Raw genomic sequence first — 26986 nt, 5'->3', positions numbered from 1 at the left:
AAAAAAAAAAAAAAAAAAGAAAAAAGAAAAAAGAAACAAATAAAAAAAGAAAACCAATAATGAAAAAAATATAAAAAGGAAAAAATATATATATATATTAGATAAACTAGTTAAAAAACGTTAAAAAAGAAAAGGGTAAAAGTTTAAAAAAATTTAGCAGAAGAAGAGAAAAAAAATTGAAAAAGAAAAAAAAATTAAATTAACTGCAAGGCTAAAGAATCATGGGGAGAAAGGCATGAGTTCCGTGCTTTGCTTTCTCCTCCTCTGGAATTCCGCTGCTCTCCTTGGTATTGAAACTGCACTCCTCGTAAGTGAACTTGGTCCTGGCTGGGTTTCTTGTTGATCTTCTGGGGGAGGGGCCTGTTGTAGTGATTCTCAAGTGTCTTTGCCCCAGGCGGAGTTGCACCGCCCTTACCAGGGGCCAGGCTGAGTAATCCGCTCAGGTTTGCTTTCAGGAGCTTTTGTTCCCTGAGCGCTTTCCGTAGAGTTCCGGAGGACGGGAATGAAGATGGCGGCCTCCCAGTCTCCGGCCCGGAGGAGCCGAGAGCCCAGGGCCCCACTCCTCAGTGCGCCCTTAGGGAACAGCGTCCAATTACTCCTGTCTGCCTGGCCTCCAGCCACGCTCCGAGCTCACCGAGCCTGCGACCGGTTCAAGGTAAGCCTGAGCTGTGAGCTCACTCCTCGGCTCCGTCTCTGTAGCCGGCTTCCCCGTTCTAATACCTGCAAGCTCTGCGACACTCAGACACCCCGATCCTTCTGTGACCCTGCGGGACCTGAGGCCACACTGGCCCCGCGTGGGCTTCACCCCAGTTACGCCTCTGGAGCGATGTCCCTCAGCGGAACAGACTTTTAAAAGTCCTGATTTTGTGCTCCGTTGCTCCGCCGCTTGCCGGGAGCCGGCCCCTCCCCCCCCGGGTCTATCTTCCCGTCCCTTTGGATTCACTTCTCCGCCAGTCCTACCTTTCAGAAAGTGGTTGATTTTCTGTTTCTAGAATTGCTGTTCTTCTTCTCTTCGATCTCCTGTTGGATTTGTAGGTGTTTACAATCTTTAGATAAGCTATCTAGCTGATCTCCCGCAACCTGAAGTAGTCTTAGCTGCTACTTCTCCGCCATCTTGTCTCCTCCCCGCCAAGTCCTTACTCTTAATGGAACCCCAAGCCACCATCTTCTTCCCCAATCTTCTTTCTTCTTCCCAAGTACTTGCTTCTCTGCTCTTCCTTTAGGGAAGTGTCCCACTTTGCCTGTCATCCCTGGGTCTCTCTCTTAGGATAGGGCTAGGCAAAAGACAGTAGGACGCACATCAACTTGTTTTCTTACCAACTTATCGCTCAGCCTACACATGGGTGATTAGTAGCAAAAAGAGGTCCTGAAGCTTAGAGTGGAGAAAAATATTTATTTTCTGGTCTTTCCTTCTGCCATCTCTTCTTATTCTATTCTATTGTCTAGATCTAAAAGTCACTATAGCTTTGGCTTTCAGGCAAAAAATATAAACAAAGCAAACAACAAAGAACATGGTCTCCTACAAAGACATTTTAGGATTTTTATAAATATTGGAGGAGTCTGAGTAGGAGCTCCACTCTCTCTCCATTTTATAGAAAAGCAGAGCTGGAAGCAATGGAGGGAGGGATGGGTTGACTGTGGAAGGAGTCCTAGAAACCTGAATGACTTCCCCAAGCTCCTGTCCTCAGTGGCTCCTGGCCTAGAGCCAAGCAGGGATCCAAACCCAATGTAACACCAGTGTAATTATGTGAGCCTTTTAATATTTGGATTTGACTTTTTTTTTTTAAATCACTTATTTCTCCAAGTGCTTTAAAATATCCTTTTTGGATTTGTTCTTTGTTAGAAAAAGGGGAGGTTACCAAATTATGAGGAAAAACAAATAATAGAACTAGTCTTTTAGGAATTCATGATTTTATCCATTGATGGATTCACATAGAAGGTGAATTTTGGAGACAAGTTGAGCGTTGGTGAATAGGAAATTTTAAGTCTGAAACTGTGAAGAGTCTGACACGTTATGCCACCTGCAAACTAACCAGTTATCCTGCCACAGTTTAGGTGGATGGATGGATAGATCAATAGGTATACACACACACGTGTGTATGTGTGTGCACACTAGGATATCAGTCCTTTAGAAATTTATAGTATATATAAACACAAGACCTCTGAATCAAGGAACAGGGCTTTCACCCCTAGAGCAGTTTGTGTTGGTTCCTCCTGCTTTAACTTACCACAGAGTGATGTGGTGAAAGCCACTAGATGTATCTGTGCATTTAGGGTTTAAAATTAAGAACCTCAGAGCTTATATAGGAGTTGCTGGCACATCTGCCTTTACTTTTCTTTGCGTAGAGGTGGGGGATGGGGCAGACAAGAGAGGCAGAAAGATTGAAAGGAAGACTTTTATGTCTCTAGGTTTATAATCCTTAGAATGTAAACAGATTTTTTTCTAACGCCCTCCAGAAGTTTCTTTAACTTCTAAATTTGTTTGCCATACAATCATCCTTTAACCCAGTGTGCCAATAACTTTCACTCAAAGAGCTCTGACCATGCAGAAACATGAAAATATCCATGGACTATTGTTTCTCAACAAGGAGTGGGAAATTTGTTCTAAGAGTTGGAGATAACATGGGTGGAACCTCAGGGTCAAAATAGGAGGCACAATTAGAGAAAGGCTGACCTGGCTGAAGACATGGCTGGGACAGGAGATAATGTACATTCAAATTATCAAAAGCAAACATGCTGAATCCCAGATCCTTTCATCTGAGAGAACTTTCTAAATCAAATATATAGTGTTTGATGAGTTGGATTTAATTTTTTTTTAATTTATTTTTCAGAGATAGAGAGCACATAAACAGAGGGAGCCACAGGCAGAAGAAGCAGGCTTCCTGCTGAGCAAGGCACCTGATGTCAGACTTGATCCCGGACCCTGGGATCTTGACCTGAGCCAAAGGCAGACCAACAGAGCTACCCAGGCATTCCTCATGAGTTGGATTTAAAAGAACTCCCCTGGGGCGCCTGGGTGGCTCAGTGGGTTAAGCCACTGCCTTCGGCTCAGGTCGTGATCTCAGAGTCCTGGGATCGAGCCCCGCATCGGGCTCTCTGCTCAGCAGGGAGCCTGCTTCCTCCTCTCTCTCTGCCTGCCTCTCTGCCTGCTTGTGATCTCTGTCAAATAAATAAATAAAATCTTTAAAAAAAAAAATAAATAAAAGAACTCCCCTTTCCCAAGGAAACAGTAACAAAAATGTAAAGTATTACATATGTTCTGAGTAGCTCCCATGATAGGATATAATTCAGTAGTAAGAGGATGAAATAAGCTTACAGTTGACTATGATGTTAACAGTACACATGCAGTTCCATTGTAGCACTTACTGAGTGCTTTGCATAGGTCAAGGATTGTTCTCACATTGATTAATTCAATTTAATTCTGTAATTATCTTATAGGTATTATAATTCCCATTTTAGAGATTAAGAAATAGAAACAAAGAAAAAATGAGTAACTTGATGAAGTTCAGACATGTGGCTAAGTGACAGAGTCATGATTTGGACCCAGGCAATCTGAGTCCTTGCTTTTTCTACTACCCTCTATCTCTTGTGTAGCTAGGCATCCTATTTTACTGTTTTCAATCACCAACAGGACTCTGGAGCTAAGATGGGGAAGTGTTTGAGATCATAGATACTGTTTTCCTTCCTTTTGTATGCATTAATTTCCATGTTTTCCCCTAAGCCTCATCAACAAAAACTTGATTGTCAATTGAGATAGGTTAGTATTAGTTATCTTTCTTAAGGTGTAAAAACACTGAAGCTTCTTTCTGTTCTCCATCCAGTTGCTCATAGAATAGGCAGAGCTTCAGAAGAGATTCTGCTGAGAAGGAGAAGGAGAGATTAAGCAGAAAGGTCTTTACCCTACTATATATCCGATGGTCATTGTCAGAGACCTCGGCATTGAAGTTCTTATTTAGCTCTCTGGGTATGAAAACAAGGAAACTATTAAAAGATGCCTGGCCTACCTGAAAGCCCCATGTGAACAACCAGTATCCAGTTCTTAATCCATCTCCCCATCCTTAGTGCCATACCCCCTTAGAAATGTGTATATGCATAGATGGTAAAATTGCAGCTTCTCCCTAGAACTTCTGCAGGAAAACTTGGGGTTGTATATTTGCTTTGCTCTTCTGAATTTTAAGAACATTAAGTGGAAGAAGTAAGCAAGATATCTAAAGAATGCTCACTTATTTAAGTTAGCTTAATTATCTCCATTAAACTTAATTGCCATAATTGTTGCTTCACTGTCATAATTATTGTTCCTGTTGTCTTTACAAGGATCACCAAAGACATTGTGAGTTTTGTGCAGTTGTTTACAAGGTGTTTGATTCTATTTGTGTTTCACATTATATACTTCCTGCTTCTTAAGGATTGTGTTGTTTGCTTAGGATCACACCCTGTCTCCAACTCGTTGAGCATGAGACAAAGAAATATGACAGTTGTCAGCCTATGATAATAGGAGAAAATTAACAATATAAATACATAAAATCATGAAAATGCACACATATTCCCTGTAAGTCTACTAAAAACAGCTATCATTTCTTGGGATTTATAGGTGCTTTACATATAGTCTCATTTAATCTTAACTCAATGAAGTAGAAATTATTATCATTGTTTTGCAGATAATAACTTCAAAGGAAACAGAGACACAACAAAACCGATATTAAGGTCACAGAGTTAAGAAGTGGCAGTGTTGGGATATAATCTTAGGTATATTTTGAGCCCAGAGACATCCTGTTAATTTAGTCACTACAGTAACCAGGATGCTAGGCTTCTTTCTGTTCTCTGATTTTAGGAACCGGGAGAGGAAATAGTCTATGTGTTGAACAGCTCTAATATCTCTCACATGGCTTCTATAGTTTCACCATCGAAAGTCCTCTTCAAAAAATTGTCATTATTACATGGCTTTTAGTTTTTGTTATTTTCCTGCTATCATGCTTTTCATTTTAGATTTTTATTTATTACATAAAATTATTAATGCAGGTAAACTTTAAAAAACAGTTATAGTTGGTACCCCCAACAAACCAACCTAATATTACTTAACATGCTCATTTTTTTGACAAGGACCCAGTTAAAACCTGGGGCTGATAACACCTGGACATGTTGCCTAGGGTCATTTATTCAGTTATTTCATTGCCAGTTAGTAGATTTCTGAGTCTGAAGAGGATGACACCTAAGAAGAGGTGAGTTTTGGTCTGATGAGAGGGTCAGGTGTTCTAGGTAAGTTTAGATAAGATTCCTTAATAGTGCCATTGGGCAATTGAAAGATGAATGGATAAAGAAGATATGATACACACACACACACACACACACACACACACAAAATATCACTCAGCTATCAAAAAATGAAATCCTACGATTTGCAATGGTGTGGCTGGAACTAGAGGGCACTATGCTAAGTGAAATAAATCAGTCAGAGATAGACAATTACATGATTTCACTCATATGTAGAACTTAAGAAACAAAACAGAGGAGCATTGAAGACGGGAGGGAAAAGTAAAATAAGATGAAATCAGAAAGTGAGACAAACTATAAGAGACTCTATAAACTATAGGAAACAGAGTTGCTGGAGGGTAGGTGGGTGGGGGGATATGGGTAACTGGGTGGTGGGCATTAAGGAGGGCTCATGATGTAATGAGCATTGGGTGTTATATGTAACTGATTGAGATACTGTATATTAATTAATTGAATTTAAATAAAATAAAATAGTGCCATTGGACAGAATGAAGGTAGTTGGCTCAAAAATGGAGAATGAAGCATTTGATCTTGTCCAAAGGATATTCATTGTATGTTTCTCCAGAAAAGTCTTCTCTTATTTTTCTTATTTTATTGATTTGTACAGCATTTCCTCTGTTGACTAAGCTGAATAATTGGGAGTTGACCTTGGCTTTCCCTCATGGCACCCATTCCCCAGTCCAAACTCTCACTAAATTCTGTCTTTTTGCTGAATAGTTACGCTTCAATCAAACTCAAGCTCTTCTTCCTTTCTACACTTCCTCCTTTCTCCCAAGCTATTCTCCACAGTGTCAGAGTCAGCTTTCTAGAATAGAAATTGCACAAGTCACTCATTGTTTAAAAATTTTCAGAGACTCTAAAGGTCTACTAGATGAAGTCCAAAATCTTTATCAGAGCACATAGCTTAGAATCTATTACACCACCCTAGTCCACATCTTCTTTTATTTCTCCTTTAGGTATTCTGTGCTCTAGCCATGTCCAATTACTAGCATATTCTCAAATGGATCATTTTCTTTTATTCCTCTCTAACTTTTTTTTTTAAATATTGTTCTCTCTAACTATATTTTCATTTCCATTTCTCATCATATCTACTTACCTATATTGATATATATTTTAAGGACAATCAGTCCTCACCTCTTGAAGAAAATTATTCTTGACTATTGACTTTGAAAGTGTGAAACAAGCTGCTTCTTTTAGCCTTATTTTCCTCATGGATATTAATTCATTTCTTGTTTTCCTCCTCTTCCTCCTCCTTCTTTCCTTCCTTCTCCTCCTTCTCCCCCTCCTCACACTCTTCTCTCCACTCCTCCTCCCCTCCCCCTCCTTTCTCTTCCCCCTCATCCACCTCCCCTTCTTCTCCTTCAATTCCTCCCCCTTCTTCTCATTCTTGTTCTTCTTTTTTCTTTCAGCTCTCATCATTGAACAATTACTCTCTTGTCATTGATTAATTATTTATTGAATACCTACTATCAAAAATTGTCCTTGGTGCTGGGCATATAGTAATGAGAAAACTGGATATGGTTCCTGCCCTTCTGAAATGTGAGTGTGAGAAAGACAAATCTTATACAAACCAATGACAATAAAATTATGAATTAAAATATAAGATTAAAAAAAACCCAAAAGAATAAGAAATCAGAGGGGGAATAAGAGTAGGAGGATACTGCTTTAGTCTAAGTGTTAAGGAGAGCATTTGCTGAAGAGGAGACATATTAGGGACCTAACTGATGAGGTTCTCAAGAAACAATCTTTTTGATTCATTGATTTTATTTCCTATCACCTTCTGTTATCTATTTCATTGATTTCCTCTGTATTTTATTTCCTTTCTTCTGCTTATTCTGAGTTTCATTTCTCTTCTTTTACTAGTTCTTTTTTTTTTTTTTTAGGTAGAAGGCTGAGATTTTTTTTTTTTGTTTTAGACCTTTATTCTTTCTAAGATGGGCATTTTTGTAATATAAATATTCCTCTAAATACTGCTTTATCTGCATCCCACAATTTCTGAAATGTGCTTTCGTTTTTATTCATTTCAAAATACCTTCTAATTTTTTTTTTTTAGTTTGATCCATGGGTTATTTAAGCATATGTTAACATGTTTCCAGATTTTTTGTCACTTTCCAGATATGTTTCCATTATTTTTTTCATTATTTAATTCCATTTTGGTCTGAGAGTGTACTTTGTTTGAGACTTATTTTATGGCTCAAAATATGGTTTATCAGGATAAATGTTCTGTGTGCACTTGAAAAGTGTGTACTCTGTTGAAGTTTAGGTGGAGTGTTTTGTAAATATAAATTAGGTAAAATTGTTATTCAAATCCTCTATGTCCTTACTCCTTTTCTGTTTACTTGTTCTGCTGAATATTGAGAGCAGTGGTGAAATCTCTGAGTATAACTAGAAATTTGTCTGTTTCTCTTTGTAGTTTTACTTCATGTATTTTGAAGCTCTCTTATTAAAGGAATACATTTTTAGAATTACAAGCCATGTTGGTGATCTCCTGGTGATCTCCAACATATGAAATGTTGGTGATTTAACCAATAAAGCAATGTTGTTTAAGCTTTTTCTTCTTCTGCATACACCATCTCTAACTGATATGATCCTATTTAAAATTTCAATTGTAATCAATACTTCAGATTTTCAACTGTTCTCTGGATAAGTCTCATAGAATATCATATGCAACATTACACAATACCATATTAATTACACAAATCCTAAATCTCCCTAAATTTGCCCCACTTCCTATGTTCTTCGTATTAGTTAATGATGACTAATTTAGCACTTAAAAGAAGCCAAATAAGTTGTCTTAAATAAGACATTGCATATAAAAGACATTTGGATAAAGGCAACACAGGGCTTGTATGGAAGTATAGTGGTCTTCAGAAAAATCAATGTACTTCTATTTTTCTGTTCCATCACTCTTAAAAATGTGGATTCCATTACAGTATTGTCTCATGGCCCAAGATGGCTGTTGGAGCTCTGGACATCACAACTAGGCTCCAAATAGGAGGATATAGGAAAAAGGAGTAGAGGGGCCAAAAATGTGCACACTAATTGTCCTTCTAAGAAACTCTCCTGGAGTTTCTTACATTGTTGGTGGGAATGCAAACAGTGCAGCCACTCTGGAAAACAGTATGAAGTTTCCTCAAAAAGTTAAAAATAGAACTACTCTATAACCCAGCAATTGCACTATTAGGTATTTATTCAAAGTATACAAAAATAGTGAATTTAGAGGCATATACACTCCAATGTTTATGGCAGCAATGTCCACAATAGCTAAACCATGGAGATATATATTATGTATGTGCATATATATATATATATATATATATATATATATGAATATATATATATATATATTCAACCATCAAAAAGAGTAAAATCAGGGGCACCTAGGTGGCTCAGTGGGTTAAGCCTCTGCCTTTGGCTTAGGTCATGATCTCAGGTCCTGGGATCATGCCCCACATTGGGCTCTCTGCTCAAGAGGGAGCCTGCTTACCCCCGCCCCCTGCAATTGCTGCTCTGCCTACTTGTGATCTCTCTCTCTCTGTCAAATAAATAAATAAAATCTTTAAAAAAGTGAAATCTTGTCATTTACAGCATTGTGGATAGAACTAGAGGGTATTCTGGTCAGCAAAATAAGTCAGGGAAAAACAAATACCTTATGATTTCTCTCATATGTGGAATTTAAGAAACAAAACAGATGGACATAGGAGAAGGAAAAGAAAAATAAAGTAAGATAAAAACACAGAAAAAGGCAAATCATAAGACACTTTTAACCAGAGGGAACAAACTAGAGGGGAGGTAGGTGGGGGGAATGGGGTAATTGGTTGAAGGGCATTAAGGAGGGCCCTTGCAGCAATGAGTACTGGGTGTTTATGCAACTGATGAATCACAAAACTCTACCCTGAAAGTAATAATACACTATATGTCAACTAACTTGAATTTAAATAAAATAAGAAGATGAACATGAACATGAACATGAAGAAGAAGAAAAGGGAGGAGGAGGAGGAGGAGGAGGAGGAGGGGAGGAGGGGGATGAGGGGGAAAGAAGGAAGAGGAGGAGGAGGAGAAGAAGAAACTCTCCTGGAAGTCCCACCTCATAACTTCCACTTATATTTGATTAACAATACTCGGGAGAACACTGAGTTGCAAGAGAGGCTGAGAAATATTGAAACCCTGAATGAAATTGGTGCTCCATGACTAAGGAAGATAGGGAGAGTAGAGAGTGTGTTGGTAGTACCCACAGCCCAGTAATTTCCTTCAGAGGAGATCTAAGACTCAACATCAGTTTCTCTCTCTCTCCTTTCACATCCAAGCAACCACTCATACTCGCACATTCTAATCTAACATCTATTCTTTACTTATGGTATCTTAGATCCATCCTTATATTTACCAAACTATTCAACAATCATCATCTTCTCCTCCCATTTCTTTTTTTCACATTGCTGCTAGAGATACTTTGCTAAGTAAAAAAAATGGTTAAACTGCTTTAAAAACTTCTTTTAGCTCCAGTTGATCATAGAAGAAAATCCAGATTCCCTAGATAGACTTTACAACACAGGCTCTTCTCTATCTTGTATGGAAATTCTCAGGGTTCTTTCCAAGCATATGCACCATTGGCAACACTAGGCCCAAGGTCAAGGGAGCCAGGAAGGAAGGTGGAGTTCTATCCTAGGACTATGAGGTTCCAAATCCCCAACTCTTTGCATATGTCCCTACTTCCCAAAAAGGGAAAAGAGAACTCGCAGAGGTGGTGGTCTGCATGATTGTGTTGATCTAGAAATAATTTGCAGCAGAAACTCTCTAGAGAGGGACTCACACCATAGGTTGGGTGGAAATAAGACCCTCAACTGAGTGATTTATTTATTTATTTATTTTAGGAAAGGGAGAGTGAGATTGAGAGAGAGAAAGGACGTGGGGTAAGGGAGAGGGAGAGACAAACTCTTAAGCAGGCTCCATGCCCAGCACAGAGTCTGCCCCAAGCCTCCATCTCATTATCTTGAGATCATGACCTGGACCAAAGTCAAGAGTCTGACACTTAACCAGTTGAGCTACAGAGGCATCACCTCAACTGAGTGACTGATGGACCTTTTTGATTTCCACTTTGAGATAAAAATATTAGCTTGGAAAATATGAGATAAGAATGAAAATGATCTCAGAGGCTATTAAAATACATGTTACTTTTTTCCTAGTAAGAAAATAAATGATACACATAAATAGAAATTTTGGAAAATAGACAAAAAGAATATATAAAAAATATATAACATTTTCACCACCTAAATATAAACAATGTATTTCTGTTGCAGATATATATGTGAACATGTATATATGTACATTTATTTATAAAAGTCTGTGTATTTTAAAAATGTTTTTACATAATTGAGATGAAATATAGAACCAGGTTGTAAGTTTTTTCCTTTGAATAAGTATTTTGAACATTTTCCCATGCTTATAAATTTTTCTACAATTTGATTTTAAATTGCTATATAGAATTCCTTTGCATGGATGGAATAAAGATTGTGTGTATTCTAAGATTTATTTATTTATTTATTTATTTATTTTAGAGAAAGAGAGTGAGCAGGGAGAGTGGCAGAGGGAGAGGGAGAGAACCTCAAGCAGACTCCCTGCTAAGCATGGAGACTGACAAGGGACTTGATGCAGGACTCAATCTTAAAACCCTGATATCAGGGAGGGGGAGTCAAGATGGCGGAGAAGTAGCAGGCTGAGACTACTTCAGGTAGCGGGAGATCAGCTAGATAGCTTATCTAAAGATTGCAAATACCTACAAATCCAACGGGAGATCGAAGAGAAGAAGAGCAATTCTGGAAACAGAAAATCAACCACTTTCTGAAAGGTAGGACTGGTGGAGAAGTGAATCCAAAGCGACGGGAAGATAGACCATGGGGGGAAGGGCCGGCTCCTGGCAAGCGGCGGAGCAATGGAGCACAAAATCGGGACTTTTAAAAGTCTGTTCCGCTGAGGGACATTGCTCCAGAGGCTTAACCGGGGTGAAGCCCATGCGGGGTCAGCGTGGCCTCAGGTCCCGCAGGGTCACAGAAGGATCGGGGGTGTCTGAGTGTTGCAGAGCTTACAGGTATTAGAAAGGGGAAGCCGGCTACAGAGACAGAGCTGAGGAGTGAGCTCTAAGCTCAGGGTTACCTTGAACCGGTCGCAGGCTCGGTCAGCTCAGAGTGCGGCCGGAGGCCAGGGTGACGGCAGTAATTGGGAGCTGTTCTCTGAGGGCGCACTGAGGAGTGGGGCCCTGGGCTCTCGGCTCCTCCGGGCCGGAGACCGGGAGGCCACCATCTTCAATCCCGTCCTCCAGAACTCTACGGAAAGCATTCAGGGAACAAAAGCTGGAAAGCATTCAGGGAACAAAAGCTCCCGAAAGCAAACCTGAGCGGATTACTCAGCCCGGCCCCTGGTAAGGGCAGTGCAACTCCGCCTGGGGCAAAGACACTTGAGAATCACTACAACAGGCCCCTCCCCCAGAAGATCAACAAGAAACCCAGCCAGAACCAAGTTCACCTACCAAGGAGTGCAGTTTCAATACCAAGGAGAGCAGTGGAATTCCAGAGGAGGAGAAAGCAAAGCACGGAGCTCATGGCTTTCTCCCCATGATTCTTTAGCCTTGCAGTTAATTTAATTTTTTTTTCTTTTTCAATTATTTTTTCTCTTCTTCTGCTAAATTTTTTTAACTTTTACCCTTTTGTTTTTTAAAGTTTTTTAACTAGTTTATCTAATATCTATATATTTTTTTTCTTTTTATATTTTTTCTTTATTGGTTTTCTTTTTTTAATTGTTTCTTTCTTTTTTTTTTTTTTTTCGGACCTTTAAATCCCCTTTCTCCCCCCTCATGATTTGGGATCTCTTCTGATTTGGTTAAAGCATATTTTCCTGGGGTTGTTGCCACCCTTTTAGTATTTTACTTGCTCCTTCATATACTCTTATCTGGACAAAATGACAAGGCGGAAAAATTCACCACAAAAAAAAGAACAAGAGCCAGTACCAAAGGCTAGGGACCTAATCAATACAGACATTGGTAATATGTCAGATCTAGAGTTCAGAATGACGATTCTCAAGGTTCTAGCTGGGCTCGAAAAAGGCATGGAAGATATTAGAGAAACCCTCTCGGGAGATATAGAAGCCCTTTCTGGAGAAATAAAAGAACTAAAATCTAACCAAGTTGAAATCAAGAAAGCTATCAATAAGGTGCAATCAAAAATGGAGGCTCTCACTGCTAGGATAAATGAGGCAGAAGAAAGAATTAGCGATATAGAAGACCAAATGACAGAGAATAAAGAAGCTGAGCAAAAGAGGGACAAACAGCTACTGGACCATGAGGGGAGAATTCGAGAGATAAGTGACACCATAAGATGAAACAACATTAGAACAATTGGGATTCCAGAAGAAGAAGAAAGAGAGAGGGGAGCAGAAGGTATATTGGAGAGAATTATTGGAGAGAATTTCCCCAATATGGCAAAGGGAACAAGCATCAAAGTCCAGGAGGTTCAGAGAACCCCCCTGAAAATCAATAAGAATAGGTCCACACCCCGTCACCTAATAGTAAAATTTACAAGTCTTAGTGACAAAGAGAAAATCCTGAAAGCAGCCCGGGAAAAGAAGTCTGTAACATACAATGGCAAAAATATTAGATTGGCAGCAGACTTATCCACAGAGACCTGGCAGGCCAGAAAGAGCTGGCACGATATATTCAGAGTAATAAACGAGAAAAAACATGCAGCCAAGAATACTATATCTACTAGGATATCATTGAAAATAGAAGGAGAGATAAAAAGCTTCCAGGACAAACAAAAACTGAAAGAATTTGCAAACACCAAACCAGCTCTACAGGAAATATTGAAAGGGGTCCTCTAAGCAAAGAGAGACCCTAAAAGTAGTAGATCAGAAAGAAACAGAGACAATATACAATAACAGTCACCTTACAGGCAATACAATGGCACTAAATTCATATCTCTCAATAGTTATCCTGAATGTTAATGGGCTAAATGCCCCAATCAAAAGACACAGGGTATCAGAATGGATCAAAAAACAAAACCCATCTATATGTTGCCTACAAGAAACTCATTTTAAACCTGAAGACACCTCCAGATTTAAAGTGAGGGGGTGGCAAAGAATTTACCATGCTAATGGACATCAGAAGAAAGCAGGAGTGGCAATCCTTATATCAGATCAATTAGATTTTAAGCCAAAGACTATTATAAGAGATGAAGAAGGACAACTATATCATACTCAAAGGATCTGTCCAACAAGAAGATCTAACAATTTTAAATATCTATGCCCCTAAAGTGGGAGCAGCCAACTAAATAAACCAATTAATAACAAAATCAAAGAAACACATCAACAATAATACAATAATAGTAGGGGACTTTAACACTCCCCTCACTGAAATGGACAGATCATTCAAGCAAAAGATCAACAAGGAAATAAAGGCCTTAAATGACACACTGGACCAGATGGACATCACAGATATATTCAGAACATTTCATCCCAAAGCAACAGAATACACATTCTTCTCTAGTGCACATGGAACATTCTCCAGAATAGATCACATTCTCGGTCCTAAATCAGGTCTAAACTGGTATCAAAAGATTGGAATCATTCCCTGCATATTTTCAGACCACAATGCTCTGAAGCTAGAACTCAATCACAAGAGGAAATTTGGAAAGAACCCAAATACATGGAGACTAAACAGCATCTTTTTAAAGAATGAATGGGTCAACCAGGAAATTAAAGAAGAATTGAAAAAATTCATGGAAACAAATGATAATGAAAACACAACGGTTCAAAATCTGTGGGACACAACAAAGGCAGTCCTGAGAGGAAAATATATAGTGGTACAAGCCTTTCTCAAGAAACAAGAAAGGTCTCAGGTATACAACCTAACCTTACACCTAAAGGAGCTGGAGAAAGAACAAGAAAGAAACCCTAAACTCAGCAGGAGAAGAGAAATCATAAAGATCAGAGCAGAAATCAGTGACATAGAAACCAAAAAAACAATAGAACAAATCAACGAAACTAGGAGCTGGTTCTTTGAAAGAATTAATAAGATTGATAAACCCCGGGCCAGACTTATCAAAAAGAAGAGAAAGGACCCAAATAAATAAAATCATGAATGAAAGAGGAGAGATCACAACTAACACCAAAGAAATTCAGACAATTATAAGAACATACTATGAGCAACTCTACGCCAACAAATTTGACAATCTGGAAGAAATGGATGCATTCCTAGAGACATATAAACTACCACAACTGAACCAGGAAGAAATAGAAAGCCTGAACAGACCCATAACCAGTAAGGAGATTGAAACAGTCATCAAAAATCTCCAAACAAACAAAAGCCCAGGGCCAGACAGCTTCCTGGGGGAATTCTACCAAACATTTAAAGAAGAACTAATTCCTATTCTCCTGAAACTGTTCCAAAAAATAGAAATGGAAGGAAAACTTCCAAACTCATTTTATGAGGCCAGCATCACCTTGATCCCAAAACCAGACAAGGATCCCATCAAAAAAGAGAACTTGATGAACACAGATGCAAAAATTCTCACCAAAATACTAGCCAATAGGATTCAACAGTACATTAAAAGGATTATTCACCACGACCAAGTGGGATTTATTCCAGGGCTGCAAGGTTGGTTCAACATCCGCAAATCAATCAATGTGATACAACACATTAATAAAAGAAAGAACAAGAACCATATGATACTCTCCATAGATGCTGAAAAAGCATTTGACAAAGTACAGCATCCCTTCCTGATCAAAACTCTTCAAAGTGTAGGGATAGAGGGCACATACCTCAATATCATCAAAGCCATCTATGAAAAACCCACCGCAAATATCATTCTCAATGGAGAAAAACTGAAAGCTTTTCCTCTAAGGTCAGGAACACGGCAGGGATGTCCGTTATCACCACTGCTATTCAACATAGTACTAGAAGTCCTAGCCTCAGCAATCAGACAACAAAAGGAAATTAAAGGCATCCAAATCACCAAAGAAGAAGTCAAACTATCACTCTTTGCAGATGATATGATACTATATGTGGAAAGCCCAAAAGACTCCACTCCAAAACTGCTAGACCTTGTCCAGGAATTCGGTAACGTGTCAGGATATAAAATCAATGCACAGAAATCAGTCGCATTTCTCTACACCAACAACAAGACAGAAGAAAGAGAAATTAAGGAGACCATCCCATTTACAATTGCACCCAAAACTATAAGATACCTAGGAATAAACCTAACCAAAGAGACTAAAAATCTATACACAGAAAACTATAAAGTACTCATGAAAGAGATTGAGGAAGACACAAAGAAATGGAAAAATGTTCCATGCTCCTGGATTGGAAGAATAAATATTGTGAAAATGTGTATGCTACCTAAAGCAATCTACACATTTAATGCAATTCCTATCAAAGTATCATCCATTTTTTTCAAAGAAATGGAACACATAATCCTAAAACTTATATGGAACGAGAGAAGACCTCGAATAGCCAAAGGAATATTGAAAAAGAAAGCCAAAGTTGGTGGCATCACAATTCCGGACTTCAAGCTCTATTACAAAGCTGTCAACATCAAGACAGCATGGTACTGGCACAAAAACAGACACATAGATCACTGGAACAGAATAGAGAGCCCAGAAATAGACCCTCAACTCTATGGTCAACTAATCTTCGACAAAGCAGGAAAGAATGTCCAATGGAAAAAAGACAGCCTCTTCAATAAATGGTGTTGGGAAAATTGGACAGCCACATGCAGAAAAATGAAATTGGATCATTTCCTTACACCACACACAAAAATAGACTCAAAATGGATGAAGGACCTCAATGTGAGAAAGGAATCCATCAAAATCCTTGAGGAGAACACAGGCAGCAACCTCTTCGACCTCAGCCACAGCAACATCTTCCTAGGAACATCACCAAAGGCAAGGGAAGCAAGGGCAAAAATGAACTATTGGGATTTCATCAAGATCAAAAGCTTTTGCACAGCAAAGGAAACAGTTAACAAAACCAAAAGACAACTGACAGAATGGGAGAAGATATTTGCAAATGACATATCAGATAAAGGGCTAGGGTCCAAAATCTATAAAGAACTTAGCAAACTCAGCACCCAAAGAACAAATAATCCAATCAAGAAATGGGCATAAGACATGAACAGACATTTCTGCAAAGAAGACATCCAGATGGCCAACAGCACATGAAAAAGTGCTCCATATCACTCGGCATCAGGGAAATACAAATCAAAACCACAATGAGATACCACCTCACACCAGTCAGAATGGCTAAAATTAATAAGTCAGGAAATGACAGATGCTGGCGAGGATGCAGAGAAAGGGGAACCCTCCTACACTGTTGGTGGGAATGCAAGCTGGTGCAACCACTCTGGAAAACAGCATGGAGGTTCCTCAAAATGTTGAAAATAGAGCTATCTTATGACCCAGCAATTGCACTACCTGGTATTTACCCTAAAGATACAAACGTAGTGATCCGAAGGAGCACGTGCACCCGAATGTTTATAGCTGCAATGTCTACAATAGCGAAACTATGGAAAGAACCTAGATGTCCATCAACAGACAAATGGATAAAGAAGATGTGGTATAGATACACAATGGAATACTATGCAGCCATCAAAAGAAATGAAATCTTTCCATTTGTGACGACGTGGATGGAACTAGAGGGCATCATGCTTAGCGAAATAAGTCAATCGGAGGAAGACAACTACCATATGATCTCCTTAATATGAGGGAGTGGAGATGCAACATGGGGCTTTAAGGGGGTAGGAGAAGATTTAATTAAACAAGATGGGATTGGGAGGGAGACAAACCATAAGTGACTCTTAATCTCACAAAACAAACTGAGGGTTGCTGGGGGGAGGGGTGTTGGGGGGGGGGGGGGGGTTATGGTCATTGGGGAGGGTATGTGCTATGGTGAGTGCTGTAAAGTGTGTAAACCTGGCGATTCACAGACCTGTACCCCTGGGGAGAAAAATATATTATATATTTTTATATATATATAAAATATATATATTTTCTCCTGGGAAGAAATATATATTATATATTTAATATATATAAAATATATATTATATTATTTTTATATATATAATATATAAAAATAAAAAATTAAAAATTAAAAACAAACAAAGAAACAAACCCTGAGATCATGATCAGAGCTGAAATCAAGTTTCTCAACCAAATGAACCACACCAGTGCCCCAACTCTCTTTTATTACACCTTAAGTTGTTTCTGGTATTTGCTATTATAATGAATAATCTTGATATACATTTTCCTTTTTCACATAACTGTTTCATTAGATAAAATTCTACAAGTAGAATATTAAATCAAATTATATAAAAATCATTTTATATCATTTAATGTTTTGATACCTTTTGATAAGTTGCCCTCCAGGAAGTATATACTAATTTACACTTTCACCAATAGGGTTGGAGAATTCTCGCCATACTCCCCATACCCATATTGTCATTTAAACATATTATTGTTTTCCTATGTCTGCTTCAATAGCTGATAAGTTTTATATTAGTTTGTTTCAATTTATATTCTTCTGGTCTGAATGAACCAACTTTTTAAGTCTTTATTTATAATTCTATTGTATTTATAATAACAATTTATTTGTTATCAATATAAATACTTAATATTATTTATGATAAGATAAAATAATAGTGATATAGTGACAGTAAACATTTAGTATGCTTTTACTACCTATTTTTCATTGTGTTAATGCTGTCATGTATTATCTCTTTAATCCTCACAACCATATGTGAAATATTCAATTGTTATCCCTATTAAAATTATACAAATTTATGAAGATGAAATGACCCATCCAAATTCACACAGCTAGTTATGCAAACTGATTAAGAGCTTTGTTTAGTATTTTACTACACTTGATCTTACCCAAAAGGCCGAGAAGCAATTGCTTTGTTTAGTATTTTAATTATTTGCCCATTGATTAAGTTCTCTGCTTTTGGCTTATTGTTCATCTTTTAATTTAATTAATGCTCTTTTATATAAATAATCTCAAATTTTCATACAGTCCTGCACACTGAACTTGCATTTATTATATATTTATGTATACTATATATCTTTATATATAAAATATTATATTTTGGGATGCCTGGGTGGCTCAGTTGGTTGAGCCGCTGCCTTTGGCTCTGGTCATGATCTCATGGTCCTGGAATGGAGTCCCACATCGGGCTCCTTGCTCGGTGGGGAGCCTGCTTCTCTCTTTGCCTCTGCCTGCCAGTATTCTCTCTCTCTCTCTCTCTCTCTCTCTGACAAATAAAAAAAAATAAATTCTTTTAAAAAATATTATGCATTTTATTACATATATACATATATGCATATATATGTATATATATCTTTGTGCATATGCTTAGTAGCACTTGTCTTCTAATGATCAGATAAGTATTTAAATATGTTATTTTATAGTTTTTTAATCAGTAATTTTCAATATATAAATGTAATCAATTTGAAATTTAATTTTGTGTATGAAGTTAGGAATAGAGTCCTTTATTAAATAATACATTTCCCATTTATTATATGTGAACTATCATATATATGTATATGTATTTGGGTCTGATCTTATACTTTATTCTATTCAATTGATTTTTCATTGATTCTTCCTCCAATATTGTGCTTTCTTTATTATTTCACATTTACACCATGTATTGGTAGCTGATGGAGCATGCCTTCTCTTTCATCTTTGGTCAAATATTCTTGGCTCTTCCTCCAGATGGTTTTTAATTAAGGCTCTTTCTGAGTGGATTTCTCCCAAGGCTCTGGCTAGCCCAGTTGTATTTTCTCTACTTATTAACAAATTGTCTGGTATTTGTTTGGCAAACAGAATTCTTTGAAAACAAGTTTTTTTTGGAGAAAGTTTGTGTGACTTTTCATTCCCTGCAGATAGAATTGAGGAATTGTCCAGTAGAGGATCTTACCTGACCCTTCTTGAAAGTGTGGTCTCTGTGCTTCTTTGGACATTGGGAAGCAAGACTGGGGACTTTACAGACTTTTGCAGCATATAGGGACTGGTTGTGTCTTATTTTCTCCACAATTTCTCTGAACACTCAGCCTCAGTTATTCATCAATAATGGTTCTGGTTAATTAAACTTAGAGTTCACCCAGACAAGTACTTGTTAGAGGAGTTAGCAATCTCTAGGTCAGCATAAGGTGGTATCCAGGTGACCTTAGAAATCCTCAGAGATGCCTGGAGAAACATTAAATTAGAGGTGAAAGGATTCTAACTTATTCTAACCTATTCTAACCCTGTCATTTTACAGATAAAGAAAGTGAAACTTCCTCAAGTATGCCTTCTCCTCCAGGTGGTTAGTGAAAGAGCCAACACTGGAACCCAAGAGTCCTGATTTCTAATCTAGTGTCATCTTCTTGGGACTTGCTGCCTTCCTGATGTACAATTGTCACTATCAGTGGCAAAGATTAAATGCACCCTATCCACATATGGAAAAGATTTCTCCCATGGCTCTTCAGCTGTTTTCCTTTGCTCAAACACACACTTTAATCTTATCTTGATTGAATCTTGGCCAGCTCATTTTCAACTAAGTCCCTGGTTTGTCCAGATGGGAAACTACCTCACTGGGACTAGATGAAAAGAAATATGTGGATGCCATGCTGATGATGTTGTTACATGGCTAAAAAAAAAAAAAAAAAAAAAAAAAAAAAAAAAAAAAAAAAAAAAAATAGGTGGAGCCCTACTAGGACAACAAATTATTGGCTCTGGGAAACAATGTCAAGATGCCAAAAACCCAAAGAAGTTCAGGATTTCCACATATTCACTGATAAAACCTTAAAATCTTGGTTATTTTCTTCCTCAAAACTAGTTGCTTACACTCCCTGTTGTAAATAATGTACCATTTATTTATTCTTAAAATATAAAGAGTGAAGGAACAACTGCATTTCTTTAAAAAAAAAATTATTTATTTATTTGAGAGAAAGAGAGCACAAGGAATGGGAGAGTAAGAGGGAGAAGCAGACTCCCTGGTGAACAGCGAGTCCAATGCGAGACTCTATCCTGGGACTCCAGGATGATGACCTGAGCCAAAGGCAGTCACTTAACCAACTGAGCCACTACCCAGGCACCTGACAACTGAGTTTCATTTATGAGAACAATGTTTAGGAAAGTAACACATAAAACTAACTTTTTTTCAACGTAAGTTTTCTGAGATGCTCTAGACTCTGTTTTAGGTGCTTGGTGAATAATTTGGTGAACAAAAGAAAGATCCCTATCTTCATGGAATATGAATTTCACTAAGGAGAATTAAACAATAGACGATAGACAAATTAAATTAGTGCATTTTATACTACATTAGAAGGTTGACAGTGTAACGGAAAAAGAAAAAGTTGAGTGGGATTTGGGAAAAACTGACATTTGAACAGACATCAAAGAGGTGAGGAAGTTATCTGTGTATATATGGGGAAGTCATTCCAGACAGAGAGAATTCATGACCTTTGAATAAGTATGTACACCCACATCACACATTATTATAGCATAACTTACACAGATTAGATGCTCCTTGAATGCCTATTGAAGAGTAGTGAGTACACACAGTCACACCCACCCTCCCATATGCATGCGCAGGTGCATGCATACACATGTATACCTTTGTGCCCGTGATTTTGAAAACCTAATGCTACAATCTCTCTCCCTTAGCCAAATGGAAGATTCACAAGTTGATTTCTTATAGTTACATGATACAGTTTGTTGTTTCTGAATTTATACCCAAAGAAATACATTTTGGGAAGGAGCCAAGAAAGGAAGTAATAGGAGGATAAGATAAAAGGGGAAAGAAGTCATAAGCAAGAGGTAACATTTCCTCCTGTCCTCTTGTTTCAGGAATGTGGTCAAGATGGATAGGGTTGGGAGGCTAGAGCAACAGAATTACCAGGGCACAATGAAGAGCTGTGAGAGTACTTGGGGAGATTGTGTCCTCCTTGGCCAATGGGCAGTTCTTAGAGGTTGCCTGACCTACTAGGCATCCTGGGAAGCAGTCCCAGGCAGTGGCTGCTTTGTTTGGCCTGCTGGTTCTGCAGCAGTTTGACCCAGGGGACCCCCAAGGGAAGAATCCTCAGTCTGAATTTTTCTCTGTTATCTGCTATATCCTATCAGTGATTAATTGTGGCAACTGTGGGCATCTGGAGTTATGACTGCCTGATCTTTAATTTAATTTACCATTTAGACATCTCCATATCATAACCAGGAAACATTGTGGTAAGAAATTCATAAGCTTGCAGATGGGCATTTCTCACGCACCCATATATGGTAATTGTTAATGGTTCTTTATTCTTATGGGTTTCTCTGAGATTATTGAAGAAAAATGAGCAATGAACTAGGAGTAGGAGCTAACCAGGACAGCTCTATTCAACTAGAAATGATGTATTTCAGACTTCCAGACCTAAATAAAAAGATAGGACTAGTACAACAGAAGGGTTGAAGAAGACACACCACAAGACTGACCACCAAGTAAAATACCCTGAAATCTAAAGTTCAAAATCAAATTTCTTGAAAATTATGTATAACCCTAAAAGTCATTCATACTTTTATAGAAAAAACCTTAGACTTGTTCTTAAACCAAATAAAAATTTAACTCCTTTTTCCTCTAAATCTTCTGGAGAAACTGTTGCTCAAGAAAAAAATGTTCTGGGTTTACTTTATGGACGTAAATATCCTGGAATACCTTTGCTATCTTAAGGGGTAAAACTCCATTCTAAGTGGAGAAGCATGTATGTCTGAATCTTTGAAAAGAGCTAATTTGGCAGACCAAACTGAAGGGAGACTTGGGTGCATCCTCATTAATATCATCTGCTGGTTGTCCCTGGTTCTACTTAGATTCACTTATGTTCCCAGGATGTGGTCAGTCATTTTTATAGGGAAAGATAGAGAAAGTAAAAATTGAGAGCACTCAAGATCAACTAAATCCAGCCATTTATCTTCTTAATATTCCAGGCTTCACTGGCAATATTTAGTTGTTAATTAGACATTTTACAAAAATCTGTTTATTTAAATGCCCACATGTTTGCAGACTGCCAGGTTACTGTCAGTATATTACTAGAGAAGGAATGTTTTCTCTTGGCTTCAAGGTTGATATTTGTCAGCTTTTTCATCCCAAGATGATATCTGCTACTGACAATCAGAGACTTTTTTCCTTGCATCTATTACCAGGCTCTAGACCAATGCCACATAAATATAGATGCTTCCTGTGTTAAACCATTTTCTGCTGGGAGCCAAGGCTGAGTTCTAGTTGTCATTTACCTGAAAGGAACAGAGGCATCTAAGGTATTGTCAATGGCTGACAAGATGCCTTTTTTTTTTTTTTTGGCTATTTTCCATAGTATTCAGATTCATATCTGAGCTCAGCATGCTTTGTATGTTTTTTCCCACATGCTGGGACAGGCCTGCTTTTGGAGGTAAGGTTTGGGAGTGGAGAGAAGCACTTGTTTTCACATATGATCATCAGTATAGTGCAATTTCTTTTTAAAATGGTGAAGTTTCCCTGACAGGGGACATGCTTCACCTTTGGTCCATCTTCACTCCAGGTCTCGGGAGCCTCCTCTGAGTGATTTTCCACCCCACCCCCCAAACTTGGAACTTTAACTGAAAGAAATACACTTTTTTGATGTTTCATCTGACTCCTTGGCAAAAGTCTAGCTTCTAATTTTTTAATTAAGATGCCTGTATTTGAAAAGGTGGTGACAACTGAGCTCCAGGCTCATCTGTTTTGTCACATGCTCCAGGACAGGTTTAAGTTTGGATTTCAATCGGGTCATAACATGAAGTCAGAATCTGTGATAATCTAATTATTCACAGGAACAGAGGATCATTGAAATAAATGGAGACACTCCAGTCATCAACCCACCCAGTGCTTTTTAATACTATGCTCTTGGATTGAATTTTTTACCAGTGGATTGAAACTTTGTTTCATGAGACTTGATTCTTGCCTTGCAAGAGATTGTCTTTCTCTTTGGCAAGCATAATATTTTGACTTACTTGGGCAAATAATTTAGAGTATTGATGGATTCTACTTGGTAGGGGATTTGTCAATATTTAGTTAAGAGGAAGATTCCAAAACTGTATAATTTGAGGGCTGTCCTGGAAGGCCAGTTTCATCTGCCCTCAGAAGATGTCTGACATCTTCATTCTTTGAGCTCCTGGTCTAAGGCATTACCTCCAAAAGGTAACACTTATGATATAATGGTCTTACCAAAGAGCTAATTCACTCTTTCACAACCTTTTTATCTTAGCTCCTGTTGAGTAGTAAACAACAGGGTCCTGTGAGACAAGAGATTTGAGTCAGCTAATATTGATCAGAGGAAGAACTGTATCTGAACCTAGGATGGTAGTGGCAGAGCTAGACACAACACAGTAGAGAGAGGTCAAATTCAGTCTTGGAGTCTCAATAGTTTTTTGTTTTTGTTTTTGCTTTTCTTTTCCTTGCCTGAGGACACATATCTAGAAAGAAGTTGCTATAGCCAGTATCAAAGAAGTAACTGCCTGTGTTCTCTTCCAGGATTTTTCTGGTTTCAGGTTTCACATAACATTTAGGTCTTTAATCCATTTTGAATTTATTTTCATGTATGGTGTAAGAAAGTGGTCCACTTTCTTTTGCATGTTGCTGTCCAGTTTTCCCAATACCATTTCTTCTTCTTTTTTTAAAAAAGGATTTTATTTGAAAGAGAGAGAGATAGAGAACTTGAGAGGGGAGAGGGTCAGAGGGAGAAGCAGACTCCCTGCTGAGCAGGGAGCCCAATGCAGGACTCGATCCCAGGACCCCAGGATCATGACCTGAGCCGAAGGCAGTTGCTCAACCAATAGAGCCACCCAGGTGCCCCTTCCTAATATCATTTCTTAAAGTGACTGTCTCTTTCCCATTGGATATTCTTTCCTGCTTTGTCAAAGATTAATTGACCATATAGTTGTGGGTTCATTTCTGGGTTCTCTATTTTGTTCTATTGATCTATGTGTTTATTTTTGTGTCAATACCATGTTGTTTTGATGACTACAGCTTTGTAATATATCTTGAAATCCAGAATTTTGATGCCTCCTGCTTTGCTTTCTCTTTCAAGATTGTTTTGGCTATTGGTGGTCTTCAGTGGTTCCATACAAATTTTAACATTGTTTGTTCTAGCTCTGTGAAAAATGCTGTTGGTATTTTGATAGGGATTTCATTAAATATGTAGATTACTTTGGGTAGGATAAACATTTTAACAATATTTATTCTTTTTTTTAAAGATCTTATTTATTTATTTGACAGACAGAGATCACAAGTAGGCAGAGAGGCAGGCAGAGAGAGGAGGAAGCAGGCTCCCCGCTGAGCAGAGAGCCCGATGCGGGGCTCAATCCCAGGATCCTGGGATCATGAGCTGAGCCTAAGGCAGAGGCTTTAACCCACTGAGCCACCCAGGCGCTCCAAAAATATTTATTCTTCCAGTACATGAGCATGGAATGTCTTTCCATTTCTTTCTGTCACCTTGAATTTCTTTCTTCAATGTTTTGTTTTCAGAGTACAGGTCTTTCACCCTTTTGGTTAAGTTTATTCCTAGATATCTTATATTTTGGGGGGGCAACTATAAATGGTACTCATTCCTTAATTTCAGTTTCTGATGCTTCATTATTGGTATATAGAAATGTGACAGAATTCTGTACTTTGATTTTGTATCCTGTGACTTTGTTGAATTTGTGTATCAGCTCTAGTTTTTTGTTGTTTCTTTTTCGTTTGTTTGTTTTTGATGGAGGCTTTTGGGTTTTCTATATAGAGTATCATGTCATCTGTGGATAGTAAAATTTTACTTCTTCTTTCCTGATTTGGATGCTCTTCATTTCTTTTTGTTGCTTGACTTCTGTGGCTCGGACTTCCAGTACTATGCTAAACAACAGTGGATCGAGTAGACATCTCTGTCTTGTTCCTGATCATAGAGAAAAAGCTTTCAGTTTTTTCCTGTTGAGGATGATATTAGCTGTTAATTTTTCATATATGTCCTTTATTAAGTTGAGGTATGCTCCCTCATCAAAATAAAAAGCTTCTGCACAGTGAAGGAACAACCATAAAACTAAAAGGTAACCTACAGAATGGGAGACTATTTGCAAATGACATATCTGATAAAGGGTTAATATCCAAAATGTATAAAGAACTTATACAACTCAACACTCCAAAAAGGAGTAATCCAATTAAAAATGGGCAGAAGACATGAAGAGATATTTTTTCCAAAGATACACCGATGGCCAACAGACATATGAAAAGATGTTTAATATCACTTTTTATCAAGGAAATACAATTCAAAACCACAGTGAGATATCAACTCATACCTGTCAGGATAGCTAAAATCAGCAACACAAGAAACAACAGGTGTTGGCAAGGATGTGAAGAGTAACCCTCTTGTGCTATTGGTGGGAATGTAAACTGATGCAGCCATTGTGGAAAGCAGTATGGAGGTTTTTCAAAAATTTAAAAATAGAACTACCCTATGATCCAGCATTCATGCTACTTGTTATTTACTCAATATACAAATATGCTAATTTAATTTTAGCCATTCTGACTATGTCTGGCTTTGTATATCTTCTTTGCAGAAATGTCTGTTCATATCTTCTGTCCATTTATTGATTCAATTATTTGCTTTTTGGGTGTTGGGTGCAATTGCACTATCAGGTATTTACCTCAAGGATACAAATGTTGTGATCTGAGGGGGCATCTGCAAACCAAGGTTTATAACAACAATGTCCACAATAACCAAACTATGGAAAGAGCCCAGATGTCCATCAACAGAGGAATGAATAAAGAAGATGTGTGTGTATATATATGTTAAATCTCTTCCCTACCTTCTTGAATGTATGAAAGACAGTTATAACTGTTTTAATGTCTTTGTCAACTAATTCTTTCATCTATGTTGTTGCTGGTCTGTTATATTGATCAACCTGTTCCCCCACAATTATGGAATATATTTCCCTGTTACTTGCCATGTCTGGTAATTTTTTAGTGGATGTCAGACATTGTAATTTTTATCTTGTTGGGTGTTGGGTACTTTTTTCTTTTAAATATTCTTGGGCTTTGTTCTGGGGCAGAGTAAATTGGAAACAGTTGCTTCTAAGCTTCTTTAAGTGGGACTAGAGCTTTCCTTTTGAAGTTTGCTTTCAATCTTGGTTAAGTGGTACCAGAGCAACCTTTGATTTAGAGGTTTTATTTTCCATTCTGAGTAAATCTGATGCACCATTCACTATGTATTATAAGGTTTTTTTCTACTCTGATTGTGGGAACATCAAATATTCCTTGCCCCATGTAAACTCAGGACTTGTTTTGCCTACTCATTTCTGATGCTTCCCCATCTCACTTCAAATTGTTTCTTCACATCCATGCACTTATCAGTATACCTCTGAAGAGTAGAGAGTAATTATCTTCAAATCTCTGAAGTTATCCCGCTGTGTATTTTCTCTGTGTAGCTCTCTCATTTCCATGAAGCTTTCTCTTCTCCATTACTTTATTCTGAAAATTTAGTCCCTTGACATCCCTGAATTCTCAACTATATCTACTTGATGAAAGGGAATCCCAGGCTTTGTTTAAGTTCTCTTTTCATGTACTATAACTTAATTGAGAACTCTTGCCAATCCATAAACTGGTGCAATCCCAGGGCTCCCTTCATTTGTTTCTCTTCTCTCAAGATTCATTTGTACTTCTTATTGTCTAATGTCTGA

This window comes from Lontra canadensis, unplaced genomic scaffold (assembly GCF_010015895.1).
Source record: "Lontra canadensis isolate GAN:19392208 unplaced genomic scaffold, GSC_riverotter_1.0 scaffold21, whole genome shotgun sequence".
NCBI classification, from domain to species: domain Eukaryota; kingdom Metazoa; phylum Chordata; class Mammalia; order Carnivora; family Mustelidae; genus Lontra; species Lontra canadensis.
The sequence above is the reverse complement of the archived record's forward strand: the minus strand, read 5'-3'. Positions refer to the sequence as shown.